Here is a 27,526-nt window from a genome sequence, read left to right as displayed (position 1 = left end):
ATCACAAATTGAATTTATTTATGATTTAACTTCTATTAACTAATTCAAATATTCAATATATGGTGTAACGACCCATTACAATTAATGGCAAAAAGAATGTTTGGAAATGTAAACTGATATCTCCTACTGACACACTACAGCAAAATATATAAATAATTGACTTAAAACCATTTTTTTTTTGGGTGGGGGGGGGGGGGGGGGGATATCAACATGCCTAAGACTTTGGCACAGTACTGTGTGTATATATATATATATATATATCACCGTAATTTTGCCAAGTATATATATATTTATATAGTAATTATATAGTATATTCACTCAAATTGTCCTGCTAAGTATTGATTATGATTTTCAATTAATAAGAAACAAAAATAACGTGTTATTTAGAATATACACACTAATGCTTAAAAGTTTGGGATCAGTAACATTTAATATTTTTTTGAAAGAAATCAAAGGATCAGAGGGAGAGTGAAAACTTTTACAGTATATACTGTAAAAAAATGATTCATGGCATAGTTTATAATTATGTATTTGCATCCTTTTGATTTTATTTAAATCATAATATTTTCTAAATGTATGTAGTCAGATTGCTTAGAATCAATGTAAATCTGTTAATTGTGAAAACTATTTGATTTAATCAGTTAAAAAGCATGAATATGGTTTAAATAAAGGTAGCTGCGGAACGAGACAGATTCTATTAGTTACATTTTATGAGATTGGTTTGCATACAATTTATGGGAAATGGAAGCCGGAGCCGATCCATAGGGGGCGGTACTGCACATTAGACAGGTCTAAATGCACCTGGAAAAAAGATGAAGCAGAGACCAGCGGCAGTTGAAAAAGTTCTCCTCGCCATCTTACATGAGATCGGAGCACCTTCTTGGATCAACCTGATTGCAAGGCAAGTTACATTATGTACTCATCGTATATAAGTTGACTGTTTCTGTTTTCAATGTATATACATGTGTTATTTCTGCTGTTGATATCGTATTACACGTATCAATGCCCCGACTATCAAATTTGGATTTAGTCCACTAGCTAACTTGCACATGGTTCTAATAAAAGCTAACTTTATCTACTTTCCCCTTAAGCTCCTTTTTCAGCTACACAGTATAACTAATTAAAAGTAACTGGGAGATGTTTTGTGTTTTTAGTTTATATTAATTAGCATTTTTTTGTTTGACCTGAGTAGCCTAACGTTATAACTTTGGCCCACGTAAGTTACATTGCGTAAATAAAAAATGGTGTTAGGTTTGTGGTAAGTTAACGATTTAAAGATTAAAAATCGCGATAATACTCAAAAAAATTAATGCTGGCTTTGTAATTTCATAAGCAAAAGTATGCATTTTGTTTCTAACTAGAACCGTTTTTTCTTTTACAGATAACGTTACATCAAGCATCCTTTCTTACATCAATATGGTTGGACATGGACAACCTCCGATCTTGTATGTATGCTACAAAAATACATAGAAAAATCAATACATTAATTATGAACAATTAATCTCAGTTTGAATGTTATATGATTCAACATAAAAAAACATTACATTCCGAATACATACACAAACATATTTTACAGACATGAACAGCCGATATCATCTTGCAATCAACCATATTTTCTTATAAATTGGACCTATGTAGTTATTTAATTGTTATATAAAAGTTATTAATTTATTATTATTTATTAATTTATTATTAGTAGTAGTAGTAGCTGTATTTTGACTTGTCTTTAAAATTAAGTGTAAATCAAGTAATGTCGATTCTCTAAGTAAACTGTTTTTTTTCTTTCTTTTGTCTTTTTTCACAGATACGTGAATGTGGCCATGCAAAGTGTGTGACGTTTCATTATCTACCCGGTATGAATTGCTAAAACATTTTAGGCTGAAAAATTCTTTCTCTTTATTGGCATTATTGTTTAAATGCAATATTGTTAAAGCATTATTCATATAACAGGTATTATGACATATGACAGCTGCTACGCAATCACCACTTTGACACTTCAAAAAGTTAATAAAGAGATCATAAAACTAATCCATATGAATTTAGCGGATTAGTCCAAATTTTCTGAAGAGACTCAATCCTTTTTTATGATTAAGGCCCAATCCCAATTCTATTTTATACCCCTTCGCCTACCCCTAACCCTTCGTCTACCCCTTACCCTTGCCCCTTGAAACAGAGTGTCAAGGCGTAGGGGTGAAAATATTCCCCTAAGAAATGGGACACCACTACTACACCGTTACATGTCATTATACATCATCGCTAGCGCCTATGTCACAGAAGATGCGCCAATGTTTATCACAAACTTCCAAAATGCCGTCGTCAGCTGTAGTCTTGCGTGAGTTACAGCTATTTTTTTGCATTTTTCTTCTGAAGTTTGCAGAAAACAACGGAGATGACGATATCTTCGACGCCTAATGCTGCACTCCAAACGCGAATAGAGCGTCTGGCGCGAGTGATTTCAATGTTAAGACGCGTTTACGCGCGTCTGGAGGTTTTGCTGCGCGAATGAGCCGTTTAGCGCGACGCGGTGGACGCGAATTCCCCTCATTCGCGCGCCCACTTCGCTTCAAACATTTGCTTTTTACACGCGTCATATTGTTAACGAACTTTAACGATTTTTTTGCAACCGTTTCTTTGAAGAACATGACCGTAAATATGAACACAAGATTGAATGTGACATAAAGAAAATGATTATTGGCAGCCATGTTGCCTCTGTAGCCGGTGTATGCAGGTACATTTCTCATACCCCTTCGTTTGAAGTGTGGTCCCGAAAAATCTTCGTTTCAAGGGCTATCTGGCCCTTCCCCTTACCCCTACCCCTCCAACCAAAAGAGAATCAAGACAGCCCTACCCCTTCACAGGAACGCGCAAAACGGAGGGGTAGGGTCTTAGGGGTAGGGGCAAGGGGTGAATTGGGATTGAGCTGAACAGATTGAAGTTTTTTCACATTCAAACATTCATCAACTCACACATCAGTTATAGTAAACGGAAGCTCAAGAATTTTCGCTTGACGTGCGAGTGAGGTTTGTTCTAGTGTGTTAAGCAAGTTCAGTTGAGCTTCTGTTTATGTTCGCTGATCAATGTTTATGTGAATAAAAGCCTAAATTTAGTCTGTCTCTTTAGAAAATTTGGACTAAACCGCTCAATTCATGTGGAATAGTTTTACTATCTCTTTATGAACGCTTGGAAGCGTCAAAGTTGTAGTTGCGTAGCTGTCAATAGAGGGACAGAAAGCTAACTTACTTAAACTGTAAGTTAATAATTAATGACGTTTTTTTGGGATCTTTTTATGCTTGTTTGAGAATGAAGACAAACACCAGGCGAGATTGTATCCTGAGGTGCCTAAGTGTCTACCTCAACGAAGACATCGAAACACTTATCAAAGAATATGTGGTAAGTGTGTGTCAACCTACTCTCTTTATGTTATAAATTTCTTATGGATATACAGTGAGGAAAATAAGTATTTGAACACCCTGCTATTTTGCAAGTTCTCCCACTTAGAAATCATGGAGGGGTCTGAAATTGTCATCGTAGGTGCATGTCCACTGTGAGAGACATAATCTAAAAAAAAAAATCCAGAAATCACAATGTATGATTTTTTAACTATTTATTTGTATGATACAGCTGCAAATAAGTATTTGAACACCTGAGAAAATCAGTGTTAATATTTGGTACAGTAGCCTTTGTTTGCAATTACAGAGGTCAAATGTTTCCTGTAGTTTTTCACCAGGTTTGCACACACTGCAGGAGGGATTTTGGCCCACTCCTCCACACAGATCTTCTCTAGATCAGTCAGGTTTCTGGGCTGTTGCTGAGAAACACGGAGTTTGAGCTCCCTCCAAAGATTCTCTATTGGGTTTAGGTCTGGAGACTGGCTAGGCCACGCCAGAACCTTGATATGCTTCTTACAGAGCCACTCCTTGGTTATCCTGGCTGTGTGCTTCGGGTCATTGTCATGTTGGAAGACCCAGCCTCGACCCATCTTCAATGCTCTAACTGAGGGAAGGAGGTTGTTCCCCAAAATCTCGCAATACATGGCCCCGGTCATCCTCTCCTTAATACAGTGCAGTCGCCCTGTCCCATGTGCAGAAAAACACCCCCAAAGCATGATGCTACCACCCCCATGCTTCACAGTAGGGATGGTGTTCTTGGGATGGTACTCATCATTCTTCTTCCTCCAAACACGTTTAGTGGAATTATGACCAAAAAGTTCTACTTTGGTCTCATCTGACCACATGACTTTCTCCCATGACTCCTCTGGATCATCCAAATGGTCATTGGCAAACTTAAGACGGGCCTTGACATGTGCTGGTTTAAGCAGGGGAACCTTCCGTGCCTTGCATGATTTCAAACCATGACGTCTTAGTGTATTACCAACAGTAACCTTGGAAACGGTGGTCCCAGCTCTTTTCAGGTCATTGACCAGCTCCTCCCGTGTAGTTCTGGGCTGATTTCTCACCTTTCTTAGGATCATTGAGACCCCACGAGGTGAGATCTTGCATGGATCCCCAGTCCGAGGGAGATTGACAGTCATGTTTAGCTTCTTCCATTTTCTAATGATTGCTCCAACAGTGGACCTTTTTTCACCAAGCTGCTTGGCAATTTCCCCGTAGCACTTTCCAGCCTTGTGGAGGTGTACAATTTTGTCTCTAGTGTCTTTGGACAGCTCTTTGGTCTTGGCCATGTTAGTAGTTGGATTCTTACTGATTGTATGGGGTGGACAGGTGTCTTTATGCAGCTAACGACCTCAAACAGGTGCATCTAATTTAGGATAATAAATGGAGTGGAGGTGGACATTTTAAAGGCAGACTAACAGGTCTTTGAGGGTCAGAATTCTAGCTGATAGAAAGGTGTTCAAATACTTATTTGCAGCTGTATCATACAAATAAATAGTTAAAAAATCATACATTGTGATTTCTGGATTTCTTTTTTTAGATTATGTCTCTCACAGTGGACATGCCCCTACGATGACAATTTCAGACCCCTCCATGATTTCCAAGTGGGAGAACTTGCAAAATAGCAGGGTGTTCAAATACTTATTTTCCTCACTGTATTTACATTGATGCCAATGAGAAAATTAACATAATAACAGCCTAGCTTATGCCCTTGTGTGTAGTGTGCAGCGAAATATTAAACTATGCAGCAATCAGTGCAGAGCATGATTGATCACACCAGACAAATGAGAAGCTTTTCAACTAGAAATGACCTGGATCAGCTGCAAAATAAAATTGTAAGCCTTGGAAAAGGTTCACCCACAAATGAACATTATGTCATCATTTACTCACCCTAATGTCGTTCCAAACCTTTATGAGTTTATTTCTTCTGTTGAATACAAAAAAATATATATTTTGAAAAATGTTACAAAATATGTAACATTACATATTTTGTGTTCAGCAGAAGAAAGAAACTCATGAAGGTTTTGAACAACATAAGGGAGGATAAATCATGACAAGATTGTTTTGGGTGAACTAACCCTTTAACTTATTTAACCACTTCAATGTTTTTTTCAGCAAATCAAGACACTTGTTCACAATCACTGGAACATAATTTCCAGTTGTGTCCAGTTGCATCAGGAATTTCTTCTTCTATATTCTTCTCCTATTCTCCTAAGCCGAATATTATCTGAATATTACATTTTGACTCACATTGGGACACGACTCACATTCTCTTTGTTTATCCTCCAGGACTGAAAGTAGAGAGGCAGAGTCTCATTGCACAGACAACAATGGGCATCTATGTCATTCGAGCGGAGGGTACTGGTCCTGGAGAAAAACCTTCAGATGTGGGTGTTGTTCTTGAAGTTCTGCAAAGCCTGCCAAGTGTCACACTTGGATGTGTGATGCTTTTTTGACTAATTTATGCCCTTAACTTAAACTATCCAATGGACCTCGATTGCACATTTGAAGCATTTCAGAAAATCCTGATGGAACTGGATACAACCAAGCTGTCGCCAAAAGTTCAGGGACGGAAATTAAGACGCTTCAGTGATTGACAGATATGCTGATATCTTTGTTAATGGATATATACTTGTTGCACTTTTTCTACTCGTTTGAATGACTTTTAAACTTAAACAAAACTTGTTTTGTCTACTTGTAAAAGTTGAACAAATTCTTTGTTGTTCTAGATTTTTCTCTTTTTCCCCGCTGTCGAACCTTTTATACACCTGTACTCCTAACTTGTAAACGTGGGTAAAAAGTGTGGTGGTTCAATGAGGTTGATTGTGGCAACAAAAAACAACAAAAAAAAAACATTGAAATAAGTGCATTTATCCTTAATGTGCATGTAAACATGAAGGTACTTTTTTTATTTTTGTTGAGGTTGCACACATCACAGTGTATGTGAGCATGGGTTATGTCTTTCTATCTCATCTTTTTGCTGCCTTTTGAGCTTGTTATTCCTAAAATAAAAATGAGGGGAAAAAATGTGAAATGAGGTGGTCGGGCTGTTATTTTTGTGTTGTATATCGTGATTGGGGAGGGGAAATGGTGATTAATAAATACAAATTTATAAATATGATTTTAAAATACATTGGGTTTATTAATAAAAATTACTTAAATGTGATGCATTTTAAGTAAATTAGGTTTATTATATAATAATACATAAACCTGTTTCTTATTCATTTTAAATAAATTGGATTTATTGATAATTTTACATAAATCTCATTCTTGTTTCATTTATATAGGACTTACAAATATTTATTGCATTAAGTTTATTAATATGTTTACATTAAAAATATGTAATCCAAATGGATGGAAAATTTATATGCAATCAAATTACAATTATAATTACAAATAATTAATCTTATTTATTAGGCCTCAATATTTTTTTGAGTGTACAAAAAAAAATAATGCTGTTCTTTTGAACTTTCTATTTCTTAAAGAATCCTGAAAAAGTTCAAGATCAGCATATTAGAATAATTTCTGAAGGATCATGTGATACTGAATCAGCTTTATTACTGATTTTACTGTATTTTTTATTAAAAAAAACTTTCTTTTTTATTTATTCTTATTTTATATCATATATCATAATTTATGGTTTTGCTTTATTTATTTTTTAAGTTTTAGGGTGTGTTCAAACCTCCATCACAAAGCATTTTGCAGGCAAATGTAAGACCATCTGCCTGTGAGCAGAACTTGGGTGATGCAACAGGACAACATCCCAAATCTTAGGAGTAAATCAAGAACCGAATGGCTTCAACACAAGAAAATAATCCTTCAGGAGTGGCCAGTCAAGACTACTGACCTCGGCCCGGTTGAGATGCTTTGGCATGACCTCAAGAGAGCGATTCACACCAGACATCAAAAATACTGCTGATCTGCAACAGTTCTGTATAGACCACTGGTGCAGAATTCCTACTGACCGTTGTTCACGTCTGATCCGCAATTACAGGAAACGGTTTGGTGGAGGTTATTGCTGCCGAAGGAGGGTCAACCGGTTATTAAATCCAAGAGTTCACATACTTGGATAGGTTCTTTTACAGAACAGACATACCAAAAATGTTCCTGTGTTCACAAATCTGTGTGAGTCCACAAGTTTCAGAATATTACATCAGTGTACAATGTTTTTTTTTTTCCTTCACGAGGTAATTTTAAATTCAAAATATAGTCGGGTAACAAATATTTAAGATATTTTTTTGTGTGTAGAAGCAAAACTAAATGTTTTTGTATGGTTTGATATTAGAAATCAATCATGGATCAGTGAATGGTCATCAATGGATCTCGTTTTATCTCTAACATTGTCATTAAACAAATGCTGCTAACACAAATTATCATCATATTTGGAACCCTTTCCAGTTTATCATCATAATCCTGAAATGTAAATTATAAAATAATCACTACAAATCAGCACTCCATAAAAAATAATATGGATAATTACCCAAAATCACTGAAAAGCATAGTGTGTGTGTGTGCGTGTGTGTGTGTGTGTGTGTGTGTGTGTGTGTGTGTGTGTGTGTGTGTGTGTGTGTGTGTGTGTGCATGTGACAGCATGATTACAAGTAGATTGCTACAGAAGACACCTTTTAATGAGAACTGTATATATTACAGGCTTCCTTTGAGATTTTAATCTAGGGTGCTCCTCAGAGGAACGCCCATTATATTCTTTTCAATTAAGTTATGACTTAAATTCTCAAGTACACTAGATAACATAACAGATAAAAATAGAGTATTATTAATAACTGGTGTATAAAATGGGTGACAGCTGTATGACACTAATTTTCCTAGGCCGTTCGATTGATATGAAAACTGATATGGAATAATATCAGAAGAAACACATATACACACACACACACACACACATTATATATATATATATATGTGTGTGTGTGTGTGTGTGTGTGTGTGTGTGTGTGTGTGTGTGTGTGTGTGTGTGTGTGTGTGTTTTTGTTTATATTACATTGTGGGAACCAAATGTCTCCACAAGGATAGTAAAACATGAGATCACCTCCATTGTGGGGACCAGCCAGCGGTCCCCACGAGGGAAATGGGTTAATAAACATACTAAATTATATTTTTTTGAAAATGTAAAAATGCAGAAAGTTTTCTGTGATGGGTAGGTTTAGGGGTAGGGTTAGTGTAAGGGGACAGAATATACAGTTTGTACAGTATAAAAACCATTACGTCTATGGAGAGTCCCCACAAAGATGTGTGCGCCTGTTTGTGTGTGTGTGTGTGTGCGTGTATATATTAATCTTTGTTAACTTTAGTTAATAAAAAATACCACTGTTCGTTCACGTTAGCTCAGGTCCATTAACTAATAATAACAGATACAACTTTTTATCTTAATAATGTATTAGTAAATATAAAAATGTACACACTGATATGTTCTTTACTGATGATAACAGATTGTAAAGTGTTACTAAAGGTCAATATTTTCAATATAAATTGATGAACTGAAATGACTGAATATTAGCATGGCTTCACTCTTACTTGTGTGATACTGCATTAAAAGCTTGATATAGAAACTGTTCCTTGTTTTCGTTTTGACGTGTTATTTTGAACATGGTCAAACAGACAAAAAGAGCAGAAACTGAAAAATAAAATACGATAACGGTGGCATTATGCAATATAATATTTTGAGTGGGAATTCATGTAAAAAAAAAATAATAGCCAGAGAATCAACACTTTAATCTCATCCCATGTTAAATCTGCAGTCACACTGTATGACAAGGCAATGGGATAAGCCTGAGACATGTCGGTCCTCTTATTACCACAGGGTTTCCTTTCTCTTTAAAAAGAGCATGTTTGGGCTGAGATTTACTCTTGTAGAAAACAGGATTATATACACCACAGATCTTATCGGATACTGACCCGAGCAGCGGAGGTGGTATTTTAAAATAACGCTTCTGCCTCCTTGTTCTAAAGAACAGCCTTCACCTTCTCATGTGACAACTTGACTAAAGCTCCACCGCCTCTTCCTGAGAAAAGGGAGAGGAGATGAGACATTCCAGCCAGCTAAAAAATTCCCCAGGTCTCCAGCTCTCTGCGGCTCCCCAGGATGTCACCTTGAGAAAGATGAGGCCGGTGTGTAAGCTCTCTGCCGCACTCTGTGTCAGGGCTCCTTAATAAATCATTAACGGCTTATGAAAAAGGTAAACTTCCTTCAGGCCACAGGAGCCATTTGCACCAAATACATGGCACAGGGCCAGCACACTATCTCTTTTTCTCATCCACTCACAGAATAATAACTGAGACATGTTTTTGAGGTGACTTATGGAATGTATACAGTGCAAAAAGTCCCACAAGACCAGGATAGTCATGTTGCTGTCGTATGAAAACATTGTGAGCACCACAGATCAGACCAATATGTGATCTTATTTAAAACATGATCATAATGCATTGATTTTTTTAATACAAATTCTATAAAATTATATTTAAATGTGTCATTAAACTACTTCGAGTAGTTAAAAATATGGCCTGATGATGCTGCACTTAAATTTCTATGTACAATCAACTTGGATGTTTAAGTCATTTCAACTTAAATTGCATTCAAGTGACTTAATAAACTTATTTAAAAAAGTTAAAGCAATGTAAAAACATATGTTGTCATAACTTAATGACCATATCATTTTTTACAGTGTGAAAGGTCATTCAAAAGACTGTGGTCATTTAAACAAATTTAATTAGAAATTAATACTCTTATTCAGCAAGGATGCATTAAATTTGTCGAAAGTGACAGTAAAGACATTTATAATGTGACCAAAGATTTCTATTTCAAATAAACGCAGTTCTTTTGATATATTCATCAAATAATCTTGAAAACATTGTATTGCGGTTTCCACAAAAATGGAAGCAGCACATCTTGTTTTCAACTTTCATAATAATAAGAAATGAGGATCATGCGACACTTAAGACTGTAATAATGGTTTCTGAAAATTCAGCTTTGCCATCACAGGAATAAATTCCGTTTTAAAATATATTAAAATGAAAAAACGTTATTTGTTACAATATTAACAATATAAATTCTATTTATATTGTATTTCTGTCTATATAAATGCAGCCTGGATGAGCATAATAGATCTCTTTCAAAAACATTTTAAATATCTTTGACCGATAGTGTACCCAAGTTATTTACTCTTCTGCGTAATTTACTATCCAATTATTTTCAGTGATACAAAGAAAATAAAACAAATAATATACAGATTCTAAAGCCATGTTTTGCAATATTTTTTCAATGTTTTTATCTGCCACAATAATGTAATGTCTTGTAAAATGATTAATTACCTGACATGTTATGCAATTAATTAGATCTGTTTTTTGGCTAGAAAATGTAAGCATGTAGGAGAGATGATGACTAAATTATTGAAAAACTGAAATAAAAAAAAGCAAACAATAAATAAATGAATAAATAAAACAAAGATGCATAATCGCATTCGATCACACAGTGTTTGCAGCACAATATCAAATTGTTGATCTTTTAATCCAGCCAATTTGGTTCAACAACAGCCAAAAACAGGGGTTTAAATATATTAATGCCGAGCCCCCTCTCTGAGAGAATGCTGATTCATAAACAGCAGATGTCCTTGTTTTCGAAGCGAATTTACATAACAGTACAAAGTGCTCTTTTTTTGTGTTTTCCATTGCTCACCTTCTTGAGGTAGACATCTCATGCATTTTCAGGGGATTAATGTCTTGACAAATGGGCTTGTATGACAATATGTGACAGGAAAACTTTTGCAATCATAATGAGAGTCTCAAGGCACAGCTTTAGAGAATCTGTCTCCCTCTGCCATAACTATTCAACCACTACCTGCTTTATATTACTCAGAGTGAAAGCCATAATTAAACTACCTTATTATCATCATCATCACTGTTGACAGAATCGTTATCTACACTTTAAACTAATGTGGGTCGTGTACATCACTTCTGCTCCGCGCTTTTTTCCGCCTTGTCGTACACACTGCCTATTACTGTGCCAAATGAAATATTTGCACACAGATCAAACTGCATCAGCATCACTGAAAAATGTATTTTCAGGGAAATTTCAATTTAGCTGTTGCAGAACAGAAAACAAACTGGCAATATTCTTCACAATGAGAGTGGTATGTGTGCGATGGAAAATATGAGTGTGATTATTTTGGGCTAATTGCTTTTGTACAATGAAAAATGATTACAACTGTACGGAGGGGGGAGAGAGTGAGAAACAGGAAAGAGACAAAGCTGCAAAACATGCAGACACTACCTGGATCACTGCTCCTCTTTCATTACTGGCCTAATAATACTGCACTGCGGGGGGGTAGTGTATTTGCATTTTATTCCTAACTATTAGATGCCATACTTTAACTGTATTTTTAGAGCAGTGGTTCTACATTTTACTATAAGTGATGCATGAAAACTATGACTTGTGAAGAATAAAGTGATTGTGTATAAAGTCATCGAACTAACGTTCAAAAGTTTGGGGTTGGTAGGTTTTTGTTTTTTTTATAATAGGCTACTTTTAGTCAGGAAATGTGATGGTAAAGACATTTTAGGTAACACTATTTTACAGTGTCTTTGTTACACACATTACATGTAGTTACTATAGTAATTACTTTAAATTGTGCTTATTTACATGCAACTAACCTAAACCACACCCTAACCCTATAGTAAGTACATGTAGTTGATTATCATTACTCAGTACTTAAATGTATAATTACACTGTAACACGGACACCTTTAATTAAGTGTAACCAAAAATTTAAATAAATTCAAGTTTTTTTTACAACTTTCCGTTCACCAAAGTATTCTGAAATGTATCACAGATTCGACAAAAATATTAAAGATCACAACTGTTTTCAATATTGATAATAATAATAAATGTTTTTGAGCACAAAATCAGCATATTTAATTGATTTCTGAAGGATCATATGACACCGAAAATGAATGCTGAAAATTCAGCTTTGCCATCACAGAATGAAATTTTTACTGCATTTTTATTTAAATAAATGCAGCCTTTGTGAACATTAGAGACTTTTAAAAAATACCAACCCCTATAACTTTTGAACAGTAGTACAGTTGTGGTCAGAATTAATGGCAGCCCTGGTAAATATGATAAAAAATGGCTGCAAAAAATAAATCTGCATTGTTTATCCTTTTGATCTTTCATTCAACAAAAACTGCAAAAATCAAACCTTTCTTTGAAGTAAAAGAATTGAAAGTTTTGGGGAAAATCACATTATGAAATAAATGTTTTTCTCCAAAACACATTGGCCACAATTATTGGCACCCCTAGAATTTTTTTTAATATTCCCATTAATATTTACCTTTTTTTTTTTTAGCACAACAGGGTGACTAGGAACATGAAATTGTCTAGCCATGACGTCTTGTTTCACAGGAGTTAAAATATGAGGAAGCACAAAGGCCAAATTCCCTTAATCATCCATCACAATGAGTAAAACCAAAGAATATAGTTCTGATGTGCAGCAAAAGATTGTTGAGCATCACAAAATAGAGAGTGACTGTAAGAAAATAGCTAAAGAATTGAAAATCCCAATTTTGACCATCAGGGCAATAATTAAGAAGTTCCAATCACCTAAAGATGTTACAAATCTGCCAGGAAGAGGACATGTGTCTGTCTTAATGTAGCCTGACTACGTCAGACTTCGTACTTCCGCTCAATTTCATTTCGCTTCTGTACTCAGTCTGAGACAGCGTCAGAGCTTTCCGTTTTCCTCCGGCCTGAAAACAGCCGGCCAATCAACGAACAGAGGGCAGGCTGAGAGCCGTGACGTAGACGCTGATTGTACCGTGGATGCGTAGATTTACTTCACATAATCTGCAAAAGTCGTTCACAGCCATGTTCACTCCGGTATTTCGCTCGATGGTTTTTGTTTTCGCATCATACATGTGTTTACAGTGGAAGTTAGATGCGGCTGAGCATGCGCATAACACACGCCATAACCAAACGTTATGTGATTGGCTTATGGATAACCAATGATTTTAAACTTCAGACAAGCGACCCCCCGCAAAAGAGAAAACACTTCTCTATTATGCCATTCCAGACTCTGTCTACGAAGCAAAGCGAAGTAGCAGAGTTTGGTATTACCAGGCTAGTCTTAATGCACAGTGAGGAGGAAAGTTTGAGTGGCCAAAGACTCTCCAAGAATCACAGATGGAGAATTGCAGAGATTACTTGAGTCTTGGGGGTCAGAAAGCCTAAAAAAATATATCAAACAACCCCTTCATCACCACATGTTGTTTGGGATTCAAGAAAAATCCTCCTCCAAAAATAAACTCCAGCATATTCAGTTGTCAGACACGACTGGATCTTCAAAAGGGACTGGATTCTATGGTCAAATGAAACAAAAAAAAAAAAGGGCTTTTTGGCAGCAAACCCACCAGATGTGTTTGGTGCAAACAGGGATGAAAAGTACCCCATGCCTACAGTTAAATATACTGCTGGAAAGGAGGTTGCAAAAAGTATTTAATAACAGGGAGCCAATAATTATGGCCAATGTGTTTTGGAGAAAAGCATTTATTTCATAATGTGATTTACCCCCCACTTTCAATTCTTTTACTTCAATGAAAGGTTAGATTTTTGCACATTTTTTGAATGAAAGATCAAAAGGATAAACAATGCAGATTTATTTTTTACAGCCATTTTTGATCATATTTACCATGGGTGCCAATAATTCTGACCACATCTGTATATATAATGTGCTTTGAATTTCAGCTATTCCTTTCCTATTTAAATTCAGGTCAAAATGAATTGGAATCTAAAAGCAATTCCCAATTTAGTTCTGATTGGCACATAACTGGTGACAGAAAATGACCAACCCTGCAATGCTGATTTCATGGTTAAAACTCTGAATACGGTTTTAAATGACTGTTAAATCCTGTAAAATCACATCAATACCACAATAGACCGTTTGTTCAGGATCATTTGGAAACGGTCTTCTTGGCCTTCTGAATGTCTATGCTGAGTTTCAATTGGATTGACAGAGGATGGGGCAATGAATGTTGCAGTGCTTATCTCCATGAGCCCACAGATCTCGCTCAGCGCTTGTTAGATCAGACAGATGGTGTTCTGCTGTCTGAAGAGGCGCAAAACATTTTGCAAGTGCTCTCAAGCAAAACTGTCGTATGATAAGTTGGTCTGAACAAGATGTTTTGGACAACTGTTACATTTATAAAGCCGTGGAGCGGTAGGACGTTCATTCTCCCTAAAGAGGACTTGATGTTTTTAAGGAACAGAAATGATTTTTTAAAGCTTTGAAGCTGAAGCGTGTAATTTCTGCACTACTATCAATAGTGGAACGGAACTGAAAAAATAATGGTGTTTTAAAACAGGTCATCTTTTTGAACACTTTTCAGATAAATCAACCTCATAACTAAGGTGACATAGGAATAGTATTTTAACTTGAATTTTGATTGATTTTTCATTATTATTATTATTGACCAAAATGTACTTCAAGGGATAGTTCACCCAAAAATAAAAATTCTGTCATTAATTATACACCCTCATGTCATTCCAAACCTGTAAGACTTTCGTTCATCTCCAGAACACAAATGAAGATCTTTTTGATGAAATCTTTGACATTTCATTTGACATCTTTTTGACATTTCTGTCCCAAACGAATCCATATGAATTGAGCGGTTTAGTCCAAATTTTCTGAAGAGACACGATCGCTTTATATCGTAAAAAGATTGAATTTAGGCTTTTATTCACATACAAACATTAATCAACTCACACATTAGTTGTGATGAACAGAAGCTCAAAAATGTTCGCTTGATGTGTGAGAACCAATGAGGTTCATTGTCGTGTTACGCAGCACGTTTGAGTTTTCGCAAGAACCAGTGAGGTTCATTGTCGTGTTACGCAGCACGTTTGAGCTTCCGCAAGAGGTTTGGTCTCGTGTGTCAAACAGGTTCGGTTGAGCTTCTGTTTATGTTCACTGATCAATGTTTATATGTGAATAAAAGTCTACATTTAATCTGTTCATCATATAAAGTGCTTAAGAACATTTCAGAAAATGTAGATAAACAGCTCAATTCATATGGATTAGTTTTACGATCTCTTTATGAACTTTTTGAAGCGTCAAGGTGGTAGTTACGTAGCTGCCAATGGAGGGATAGAAATCTCTCGGATTTCATAAAAAATATCTTCATCTGTCTTCCGAAGATGAACTAAAGTCTTACAGGTTTGGAACGACATGAGGGTGAGTAATTAATGACAGAATAAAAAAAAAAAATTTCAAACAGTAAGTTTGAATTTTAGAGTTAAATTTTCAAACATTGCTCAAACAGTAGAGTGTTGGCGCTTGCAACGCCAAGGTCATGGGTTTGATTCCCAGGGAAAGCAAGAACTGATAAGAATGTAAATGTACCTTGAAATGCAATGTAAGTTGCTTTGGATAAAAGCGTCTGCCAAATGCATAAATGTAAATGTAAGTTGCGACAGTCTTTTCTTCCCTACACTGTCAAGTGAAACAGCTTCTCAAACAAGATTTTTTTTTTTAAATAATCGTTGCGATTTGCTATTGCTGTGATCTCATTTGAGTGACAGGTTGTTGAGCAATATACCATAAAAAAAACAAGAATTATCCATTTTGATATCATGCTGACTTTAAATATGCATATATGTTTTTATATTTGACATCATACAAGACTACAAATGCTTAAAATACCTCAACAACAAACCAACCACCAACCTACGTTAACCCCTCGCATGAATTTCAGCTTCGATTTCCACCACTTTTCCGTTTTTAATTTCCTTCCTCTCTCTAGGTCCCAAAATGTCACACAGTTGGCTCAGAAGAAGGAACATCAGCCACCTGGAGCAAGCTAGAATTGGTTTGCTGTTTACTGTATGCCATGATTCACTGTATGACATTACCGGAACAGGGATTTCTATTTTGATAGCATAGCTCAATGAATTTATCTGTCGGAAATGCAGTGTAATTTATGACATTAATCTACCAGGAATAGCCTCTGACCTCCGTCCATGTGTCCTCTCAGACTCACTGATATTGGTGCTGGCCTCCGGCGGCTCCCACCCGTATTTTTACTGATGTTTCCTCACAGAATTCACATGTGAGCTGACCCATGAGCTCTACTAGTGAGTGTTAGAAGCAAAACCATTTCAGCCAGCTCAATGGCTTAAATGGAAGAGGCAGATTTACGGTTTCAAATTTACACTATGAAAAGAAATGTGGTCAGATGCAAATTCCCATTGGTTTGTTGGTGTTAATTATTTATATTCCACTCACACAACCAATAATCCTCACAGCTAGCAATGTACTGAATATTCACGATATATTCACATGATAATCACACATGATTTTGCTGCCGTAACAAAAGTAACACGTGCAATGTTTTCATAAAGAGCATTAGACTACTTTAGCAAAAACAGCAAGTTTAAAGCTATTAATTGAATATCATCAAAAGACTGAAAAATATATTTTTTTATAAATCGCCCAGTCAGAGCATAGCATGATAACAAAAGACTAACACACTAGCATAGGCGAATTAAAAATACCATATTATAGTAAAGAAGTCAGTGCATTTATATTTATAAAGTGCAATATGAAAATAGTCTCACCAAGACTGCATTTATTTGATCAAAAAGACAGTAAAAAGGTAATTTTGTGAAATATTACTAGAGTTTAAAATAACTGTTCTCTATTTCACTGTATTTGCAAATGTACCAAACTCCTGCGATGGCAAAGCTGAATTTTCAGTTATACATCAATTTAATATCTGTAAAATCCAACTAATTAAGTTCAACCTTGCCTAAACCATAAAAGTTTTAAACCATAAAACTGTGAACACAAACAAATAATATTTCTTAATACATTAAACAATAATCTCTACTCAAATATTTAGTGTAGCTGAAAGTTCACTGACTGAATTGAGTACAACCATTAAAACTAGAAACAAAATGAACTCGATTCTCTTGTTGCTGGCAAAAAGACTGTTTTTTTTTTTTTTTTATAAAGCAACACACAGTAGAAATATAGTCTTGGTTTTCTTTGGTACATGTTTGAACATTACTCATAGACCACTATTTTCTACTTTCATTGTAGAAGCTGCATACATTTTACACAAAGCATGCAACCAATATCACAGAATCAACTGAGGAAAGTATGAACACGAAGCTACAGCGCAAAAGAAAAAAAGAGCCAGATGAGCCCACTCACTTTTCAACACAGTTCAGCAGTTACTGGTCTTCCATTCTTTCTTACAATATGACTTTCACCTAACCAGAACGAGAATTAGTCAACATGAAAATGGACCTTATTCACTTTCAATGCATGTTCCTGCTCTTAATGTGAATGATTCATTTATGCTCGCTCAATTCACGCTATTCCAAAGAAAAAAACGACTTGTCTTGGTAATCATTAATCATAATGTAATACCTTGCTCTTTATCTGAAATGACTTTCCTCTTCTGCTGGTATTACTTAAGCCATCCCAGCTAACAGGGGACATTCTCAGAACTTTCTACCACAAACGTTCTTCCAGTTCCATTAATAGAATGTTCGTTAAGTTATCTGGTCTTTAATATTGACCATTAATTGTTCATGGAAGACTTTTTAGTTGGTCGTTCATCTAACATTTTTTTAATAGAGGAAATTCAAAAGTAACATTCCCATAATGATTGCAAAATGAAAACGTTGTTTTTTAACGTTTGCAAAACCAAGAAAAAACGGTAACACTTTATTTTACAGTGTACTTGTTACATAAGTTACATGCACTTACCATAGTAATAACAGTAAATTATGCATAATTACTGTACATGCAACTAACCCTCCTAACCCTATAGTAAGTACATGTTGTTAAATAATACTACACAGTACTTAAATACACTCACCTAAAGGATTATTAGGAACACCTGTTCAATTTCTCATTAATGCAATTATCTAATCAACCAATCACATGGCAGTTGCTTCAATGCATTTAGGGGTGTGGTCCTGGTCAAGACAATCTCCTGAACTCCAAACTGAATGTCAGAATGGGAAAGAAAGGTGATTTAAGCAATTTTGAGCGTGGCATGGTTGTTGGTGCCAGACGGAGAGTATTTCACAATCTGCTCAGTTACTGGGATTTTCACGCACAACCATTTCTAGGGTTTACAAAGAATGGTGTGAAAAGGGAAAAACATCCAGTATGCGGCAGTCCTGTGGGCGAAAATGCCTTGTTGATGCTAGAGGTCAGAGGAGAATGGGCCGACTGATTCAAGCTGATAGAAGAGCAACTTTGACTGAAATAACCACTCGTTACAACCGAGGTATGCAGCAAAGCATTTGTGAAGCCACAACACGCACAACCTTGAGGCGGATGGGCTACAACAGCAGAAGACCCCACCGGGTACCACTCATCTCCACTACAAATAGGAAAAAGAGGCTACAATTTGCACGAACTCACCAAAATTGGACAGTTGAAGACTGGAAAAATGTTGCGTGGTCTGATGAGTCTCGATTTCTGTTGAGACATTCAGATGGTAGAGTCAGAATTTGGTGTAAACAGAATGAGAACATGGATCCATCATGCCTTGTTACCACTGTGCAGGCTGGTGGTGGTGGTGGTGTAATGGTGTGGGGGATGTTTTCTTGGCACACTTTAGGCCCCTTAGTGCCAACTGGGCATCGTTCAAATGCCACGGCCTACCTGAGCATTGTTTCTGACCATGTCCATCCCTTTATGACCACCATGTACCCATCCTCTGATGGCTACTTCCAGCAGGATAATGCACCATGTCACAAAGCTCGAATCATTTCAAATTGGTTTCTTGAACATGACAATGAGTTCACTGTACTAAAATAACAGTCACTAGATCTCAACCCAATAGAGCATCTTTGGGATGTGGTGGAACGGGAGCTTCGTGCCCTGGATGTGCATCCCACAAATCTCCATCAACTGCAAGATGCTATCCTATCAATATGGGCCAACATTTCTAAAGAATGCTTTCAGCACCTTGTTGAATCAATGCCACGTAGAATTAAGGCAGTTCTGAAGGCGAAAGGGGGTCAAACACAGTATTAGTATGGTGTTCCTAATAATCCTTTAGGTGAGTGTATATATATAATTACACTGCAACATTGACACCTTAAAATAAAGCGTAACCGAAAAAACTTTCCAAGGTTCCAAGAACATTCAGAAATGTTTTCTTAACTTAATACGGACATTAGCAAACAGTTTTTAGAACATACTTTTTGTTAGCTGGGATGCAGGATATTGGATAATGTTAAGTCCCCCTGTGGTGAAAATCAAGCTTTTAATATTGTTTATATGTCTGTGTGGTGTTTTTAATATGCTTTAAGACAAACCATGTGCAAATTCATAAGTCAACACCATTGTTGAGTATTTTCTCCTTAAAACTGCAGTGAACCAAAGACAGTCTCAAAAACGCAGTTTGAAATCGCTGGCGTTTCTGACGTCACAAACTACCTTGTAACCAATCACATCAATGTGTGATCGTGAACGAGTGGATCTCTGAGCTGGTGTGAGTGAGTGGAGGCGGGGAAATTTACATATTCAATCACGTATACTAAATAAAGCAGTGGTGTAGTTACATTCAAGCTATTTTAAGGCATGAAGAAAACATTTGAATGTAATTTTGGTGATCAAAGATGAGTTTTAAGAGATACATTTCTTGACAACAGGGGGACATTAACTAATAGCCAAGTAGCTATTATTGTATTACATCTATTACAAGTATGTGTTTTAGCAAACTCGCATACACACACACATACATACACACACACATATATATATATATATATATATATATATATGATTAATATATGCTATATATATTAAATGGTTTCTAATAATAATATCAAGTCCCACCCCACATTTTGTCTCGCTTTGATTGTGACCATGTGATATAATGGAAGTCAAAATGGGTTGCAAACAGTAATTTACATTGACTTTAACAGTCTTTAACTTGGCATTAAACGATTTCCGCTCAAGAAATCAAAAACAGGCAGCAGATGTCATTAGTCACGGGCAGCATGGCATTTGGAAGAGAGCAGAAGATAGTTGACTTCCCTTTTCTGTCTCCACTATTTCCCTAGTGACAGTGAAATGACTGGTAATCTTTGCCATCGATTGAAATCCAGCTAACCATTTCATGAGTATTGTCAAGCACAGCACAATTGACTTGTCTTTCCACACAGGCAGCTGGAGGAGGCTGGAAATGCTTCCTTACAGTGCGAAATTGATTGATGAAGTGCATGCTCCTGACTGCTGGGCGCATGTTTTTATTGGCTTTTATTATCAATCAGACTCTATGGAAGAATTAATTAAGCCTGCTGTTTCCAGAAGGATATGGTTTCTTAGACCAAGTCACCGAATGCAGTAACACAGTCTACAACATACATCTGTAGCAATAACAAATCTATCAGAAGCAATGTGCTATCTGGGCAGTTATTTGATATAAAGGATTTTTGGGGAAAAAAAAGAAAAAAAAAACTTTCCTTGGAAAATTTTCTGCAATAGAGCTTGTTTTGTAGAGACAAAAACAATATCAATCATCTCATTGCAAAATTGTGTGCTCTAGAATTTTTAAGGTCAAGCTAAGAGAAAAATAACTTGGTCTAGTATTAAGGCTGAGAGAGAGAGAGAGAGAGAGAGAGAGAGAGAGAGAGAGAGAGAGAGAGAGAGAGAGAGAGAGAGAGAGAGAGAGAGAGAGAGAGAGAGAATCATAAACTGCTATTGTCAACATGATCACCTGTTTTAACCCTCTAATGCAAATATTATAATAGCAATGATTCACATTTCATTCATAGTAAAGTTAAGTGAATACACATCTTTTATTGATGACAGAATGCTAAAAATGTTAACAAAGAGCAAATTAGCGTAACATAGTTTACAATTACTGCTACATGACAGAATCTAATAGATTTACTTCATTCACTTAAATTATATACATTTTCATGTACTTCTATAATTTTCAATAATGGCTTATTATTGAACATCCAATAATTTATAATCTAGAAGTAAATTGATGCAATATTGTGCACTATGCCAGAAACCGATTTAAATTGGCCACCAGTGTTGTGAACAAGAAAACCCCTTATATTTTGTTTATTCAAAATCTTTCCTTTATTATTAAGCATGTAATTCCATTGTATAAACATCATGAGGTTTCCAATTAATGACCCAGAGGCAACATCATATAATAGAGGTTTAAAATCTTGTTCAGTCACTGAAGATGTGAGTAATGTATTATTGTTCGAGATTTCAATTAAATTTCAGAATGATAGGGTGATAAAGAAATCATTGTTTCACAGATCCCACTGTTATGTTATTTCATCCTTTGTCAAATATATAGATCTAATGCAAGCAATCTGAATTTAACCTTGGTTGAATAGGAGGGTCATCAAATCATCCTTGATCTAACTGCGGCTTCACACCCACTGGTTACATGGTGCCATTCTCTACAGTCATCATTTAGCTAAACTGCATGAAATTTATGAGTGGACTCAAGGTTAATAGATTTCCACGAGAAATCCCATCAGGATATAATTTGCTCAGGATGTACAGGCAGACCTAACATTGGAGTATGGGCTATTACAAGTCCTGGATTCAAGCTAAGCAATACCCATTCAATTTACTCCGACTGTGCGTTCATTGTCTGCTCACGATGGGTTTATTTCTACTGGAAACATTCATTTGAAACCTGACACATGCTTTTGAATTCTGAATATCTTTTGTGATGTTTGTTTTAATTCATCTATGGGTTAAATCCTATAGAATTTTACTTGCAATATTAATTGTGTCACCTTAAAAGTTTAAAGATTATTATAACATCACTAATTGGCTAAGAGAGGTGAATCATGAACCTGAATGATGTGGATTTGTAAAAGCAATTGTTATATTAAAATAAATGAGTGGTCTTGCAGAGTCCACCCTTGAGATCTCAGGAAAAAGTACATTTGCACAGGCTTTAAATCAATTACTATATATAATAATAATAATAATAATAATAATAATAATAATAATAATAATAATATAATAACCAATTACTTGTTAAATTATTACGAACATGCAGCAATTCTGAAATGTTATTTAATAAGGCTGATAATCATTGCGTACTCTTAATCAGTTTCTCTAATGCACACACATATACTCAAAGATAAGCACCACAAACATTTTAAAAATTTAATTCAGTAATGGAGAGCTTTATCCCCCCTCATCCATTTGAATATTTCATTAGGCCACTCTGTTCCCCATTGAGAGAATGGCTGGTAATAAGAGTAATCCCTGGAATGTGTGGGCCCTGCGGTAGGAGCCGCACAGCCAGTGCATTCAACAGCTATTACTGCACCATTCCCTCGCTCCACACATCCCTGTGCCTGTAAGAGGAAATGTGGCAAACCTAAAAGCCCAATGAAAAAGAAAAACAAACAGACAGTACTCAACCAGGCTGTAAACAGTGGGTGCAATGTGATACAAAACCAAATGCCACTTGAAAGGAATCACAACAGATTGTGGTTTCATTAGTGCAGTCATTGATAGCATATGTGCTAATGAAATGATTTGACCTACAGTACATTTTTCTTTGGCATTTAGTTCTTACAGCTAACCAATAATTGATATATCTCATTTTACTCTGATTATGCTTAACCCAATTTGGGGAAATGTGTGTAGCTGCAATAAGTGGAATTTAAGTTTAAATAGAAAAGAATGAACTAATGATAGAACAAACTAACTAATAACAGAGCAAACTAAAGAATGAACAAACTACTGAGAGAACAAATTAATAAAAGAACGAACAAACGATAAGATGAACAAACAAATTAATGAAAGAACAAACTAATGATAGAAGTAATGATTAGTCTTAGTGTTGCCAGTAAGTTACTGTAAAAACCGATGGATGGATGGATGGATGGATGGATGGATGGATGGATGGATGGATGGATGGATGGATGGATGGATGGATGGATGGATGGATGGAAGTGACTTAGAACAGAGGAACATAACCAATTCTATTTCAAAATCTCATGTAAACGCTTAAAAATATTTATATATTCAGCCTCAGGCCCTCTTAATCCTTCATCCTATCAGACAAGAACTGTATTTGTACTCTTTCCAAGGGTGGAGACATGCACATTAAGCGTACTGAAAAAAAGTAATACCCCACTTCCCAGGTAGTGTTTTGCCGTTATGAGCCGCCCTCCTCACTAAATGGACTTTAGCCCTTGAGCCATGACAGGTTGCAAAGCTTTTGTGCCCGGGTTGACACAACCTCCGGAGAGGTTAGCCTGGATTTCTACTTGTAGACATTGTTATATCCCTCTCTTACTTCCCTTCCACCTCCTGGGAGGCTCCACTTTAATTTTTCTCCACAAGCACACCAGATTTATTGCTTCAGTAAATTTCTACGAAAGAGAGCGAAGCGCATACCCCGGGGGAATCGCTGCGGCAGATCACCTGACCCAGAGTTGTGGCCGCAACTGCAACAAAAACACATTCTCCAAGAGCCATTTGTTATTTTTATTCTAATCCAGGAGTAGCAAGGGTTTGGTCAGGGGGGCTCTTTTGCATTGGGGACTAAACATGGCCCCTATTTATATGACGTACATACAAGGACGTTTTCCAGAAAAACAAGGGTATGATTCTCCTCACATCCACGACTCTGACAGGCAGGGTTGCGCTCACTGAGCAAGCATGCCCTTGTTCTCTATTATTCATTCACTATGAAACCTGCAGAGAAGAATCACATAGCACACGGATGCCTGCTTCTTTACCCCAAGACTAGTGGGTGTATATCATCCTTTTGTTTGCTATTGTACACTCACAAGCTCTTTCACATAATCCAATACAAACTATTTGGTTTGTGCTGGCTCAGATATGACATGCTCTTGTGTTATTCTGGAGAGCGTTGTGCTGGCCGCAGCTGAATTCTGCCCAGAGCTATTTGATGTCTGTTTTATGGAAAGCCAAGTGTCCAAGGTTTTATGTCCATATTTTCCATACAGAACTCCAGTAGAAAGGCCCTTTTGTTACGTGTTTTTTTTTTTTTTTTTCTTACTTGCATTTAGATATACCAGTTTATTTGCAAGGAAATAAATGATATCCATGCACAGTTTGACATTACATATTTTATCAGCCAATTAATAAACTATCAGTTCTTAGTGTTACACATTCTATTGTTCTCTAATATTAATGGGGCAATTCACCCAAAAAAATAAAGATTCTGTACACACACAATCATTCCCAAACTGTATGATGTACGTTCTTCTGCAGAACACAACAGATATTTTGAAGAACCTTTTGTCCATACACCTTGAACCCCATTGACTTTCATTGAACACTGCTAAAAATGACTGAACTTAAAACAATTAATTTAACAAATAAAGCTTTTATTGTCACTTAGATAATTTGAGTAGGTTTCTTAATATAGATTTGTAGCATTTGTAACATTTTTTTTACAATTATATTTAGAATTTAATATCCTGAGTAATCTAGACAAGTCTCTGCATGTGCGTTTTCAAGATACTATTTATTCAAAAGATTTACTGCCGGATTTGGCTGATACAGGAACAACATGAGGGTGTAAAACAATGACGGAATTTACATTTTTGAGTGAACAGCTCCTTTAAATCATACTTTGAACTTTACAGTTTCCTTTCCATGAAATGTCTTGACTTTAGTCCTGCACAGAAAGTCCCAAGTGCAGATTTAATGTTTACAAGTCTATATATTTCTATTTAATCAAACAGATTGTCAACGGTTTTCAACACCCCTTCCAATGTAAATGAAACTTTAATTTGATTACATCAGACTGGGCTGCCAGTATCAGAGTCTATTATGCTCCATGTAAATGCTGCTAGTGAAATAGCAACCTATTTACTATGACACTGCCCTGCCCAGTTAGCAAAGCTATGGAAACATGTCCTGACAAGTCACTTCCTCTCGTATTCAGACACTGACGGGAGACAGAACATGTTACAACACAGCAGAGAAAGGCATGCCATACCAAAACTAGGAAACTGTTCCTCCTGTCACTCTGAAGAGTTCTTAACCCCATATACAATGAGATTGACAAGCATAGGTGGAAGCCAGGAAATAGTTTCAAATGGAAACAGTAATTCTAACAGACTCTATTTCTTTATGTTTAGTATATACAAAGAAAACCATTAAAGTGACAAACCAATTTTCCATTTACTTTTCTAATGTAGTATGAGTTCTCACCTACTCATACCACACATAACATATCAATATAAAATTGTATCAAAGAACTTGCATATGAAAAAGGTAAAGAATCTAAGCATACACAACAAATCTCAAGTTAGGAGGACATTTGTTTAACAGCTGGTTATTAGAAATGTTTTATATAACTTTATGGATATACTTTAAATTCAAACAATACATTAGTCACTTGCAGTTTCAAACGCACAGAACCTCTCAGAAACGGGTTAAGAAACGACAATGGCGATTGATCTTAAACATCAAAGACTCTTAACGGATCTGCCCGTATATTAAAGCAAAAGTTAATTCCGAAACTCTGCGTCTACGGAATTGAAAACAGCTCCTGTTGAATATGGGACAGCCTGCTGGAGACAAGCCAACAAGATTATGGGATGTGCTTTCTCAGGGCCCACAGGCATAGTACGGAAAATGTGGGTGTGTGTGTGTGCTGGGGGGTTACTTCCAGCTCACTGGAAACGAGACTGATGTAGCCAAAAGCAACGGGAAGTAATTTGTACCTGCTATTTTGAGTTTTTCACACTTGGATGGCAAAAATGCACTGGCAGATGGGATAAACTAATGACACTTCATTACATGAACCAGCTTACTGAAAACTGCTGCCTATTATTGAGAGCATTAACACATGATGTGCGTAACAGCCGCATAACCGAAAATGACATAAATTGCCTTACCCATTTAATCTTCCTGCTGATCATTGTTACACAAATTGAGGCCATTTGATCACAGTTATTTGTTGAATTTGAACACAGTCATGAACTGCTACAATCTAATACAAATTGCCGTGTTAGAAAGTAAAATCTTATACTCAAAGATTTTATTCTGAGGGTTTGTTGTGCTTTTCATTTTAACTAATACAATTTTATGACATTGTGCTTTCTGTATAAACTGGCATGCTTTCACTCTCAGTAGAATGCATCTTGTCTCTTAGGGATCTTGGCTTTCTGTCTGCGATTCTGACTGCATGCCAGTATGTTAAATCTTAAACTAACAGACTTTATGGTTGACTACTTCATGACCATTTCTAGTCTGTGCCAGCTGGCTGAGGCATGCTGAGGGAAATGGTAGAGGTCCTAAACAAGCCCCTTCAACAGACACAACGAATGAATCAGGGTGGGAAATGAGAAAACCACTGAAAAATAATTATTCTTTTAGCTTCATCCAAGTTGTGTTGGTCATCTGCTTTTGGAATTATTTTCCATCCCAAAAATTCTCAATGGCCCATTTTGATTCAAGCGTAACATCAGTAGAGATTACCAGGGATCGTTGTGACATGTTTTACTCCAGTGAACCTTTCTTAGTGATTCATCTCTGAAAGTCAAATATTGTTTTTCTCTATGTTACTGCACAGGAAAAAGTTACACTTCCTTGAACCCAATAGCAGTGCATGCTGTCAAACTATATGGGATAAATTGCCACAATGGAATTTGGCAATTGTAAGCTTTTCAAGTGAAAGAAATACAATTATTAACAGCAATGTACTGTAAAACAATATACACCATCTCAAACAATTAATGTGAAAAATAATGTGTGTCAAATAGGTAATCTTCACTATTCACTGAGATTCAAAGATGTTTATCTTAATTGAATAACCACTTGGTGGATCTACTTTATAGTCATGGAAGCATGCTCAATAGCACACTGCAAATCCTGAGGGAAACTATAATATCACTGTGTCATGCCATATTTTTAATGAATCATACTCTTCTTGCACTGAATATCTTATTTTCTACTAAGGCAATTAGCATTAATTTAAGTCTTTAAACAAATTAAATAATGTAAAAAAATAAAAATAAAAAAAAGTACCGGTAATCTTTTTTCATTACCAACTGTAGTCAGTCTGAGTTCATAAAAATTGTATTCATTGGAGAATTCTCTGAATTCCAATTGAGCTTTG

General features: G+C 36.0%; 1 long non-coding RNA gene across 1 annotated transcript; it reads left to right on the top strand.

The window, feature by feature from the left end:
• The first annotated feature begins 817 nt into the window (after positions 1–817).
• On the top strand, positions 818–3,391 carry LOC311068707. The gene is made up of 4 exons (XR_014603420.1): positions 818–901; positions 1,382–1,445; positions 1,805–1,853; positions 3,307–3,391. It is a non-coding gene; the product is annotated as an uncharacterized lncRNA (long non-coding RNA).
• The last annotated feature ends 24,135 nt before the right edge of the window (positions 3,392–27,526 follow it).

The sequence above is a fragment of the Abramis brama genome (assembly GCF_963993115.1).
Source record: "Abramis brama genome assembly, chromosome: 18".
Lineage (NCBI taxonomy): Eukaryota > Metazoa > Chordata > Actinopteri > Cypriniformes > Leuciscidae > Abramis > Abramis brama.
This window is presented reverse-complemented; position numbering and strand designations above follow the sequence as displayed.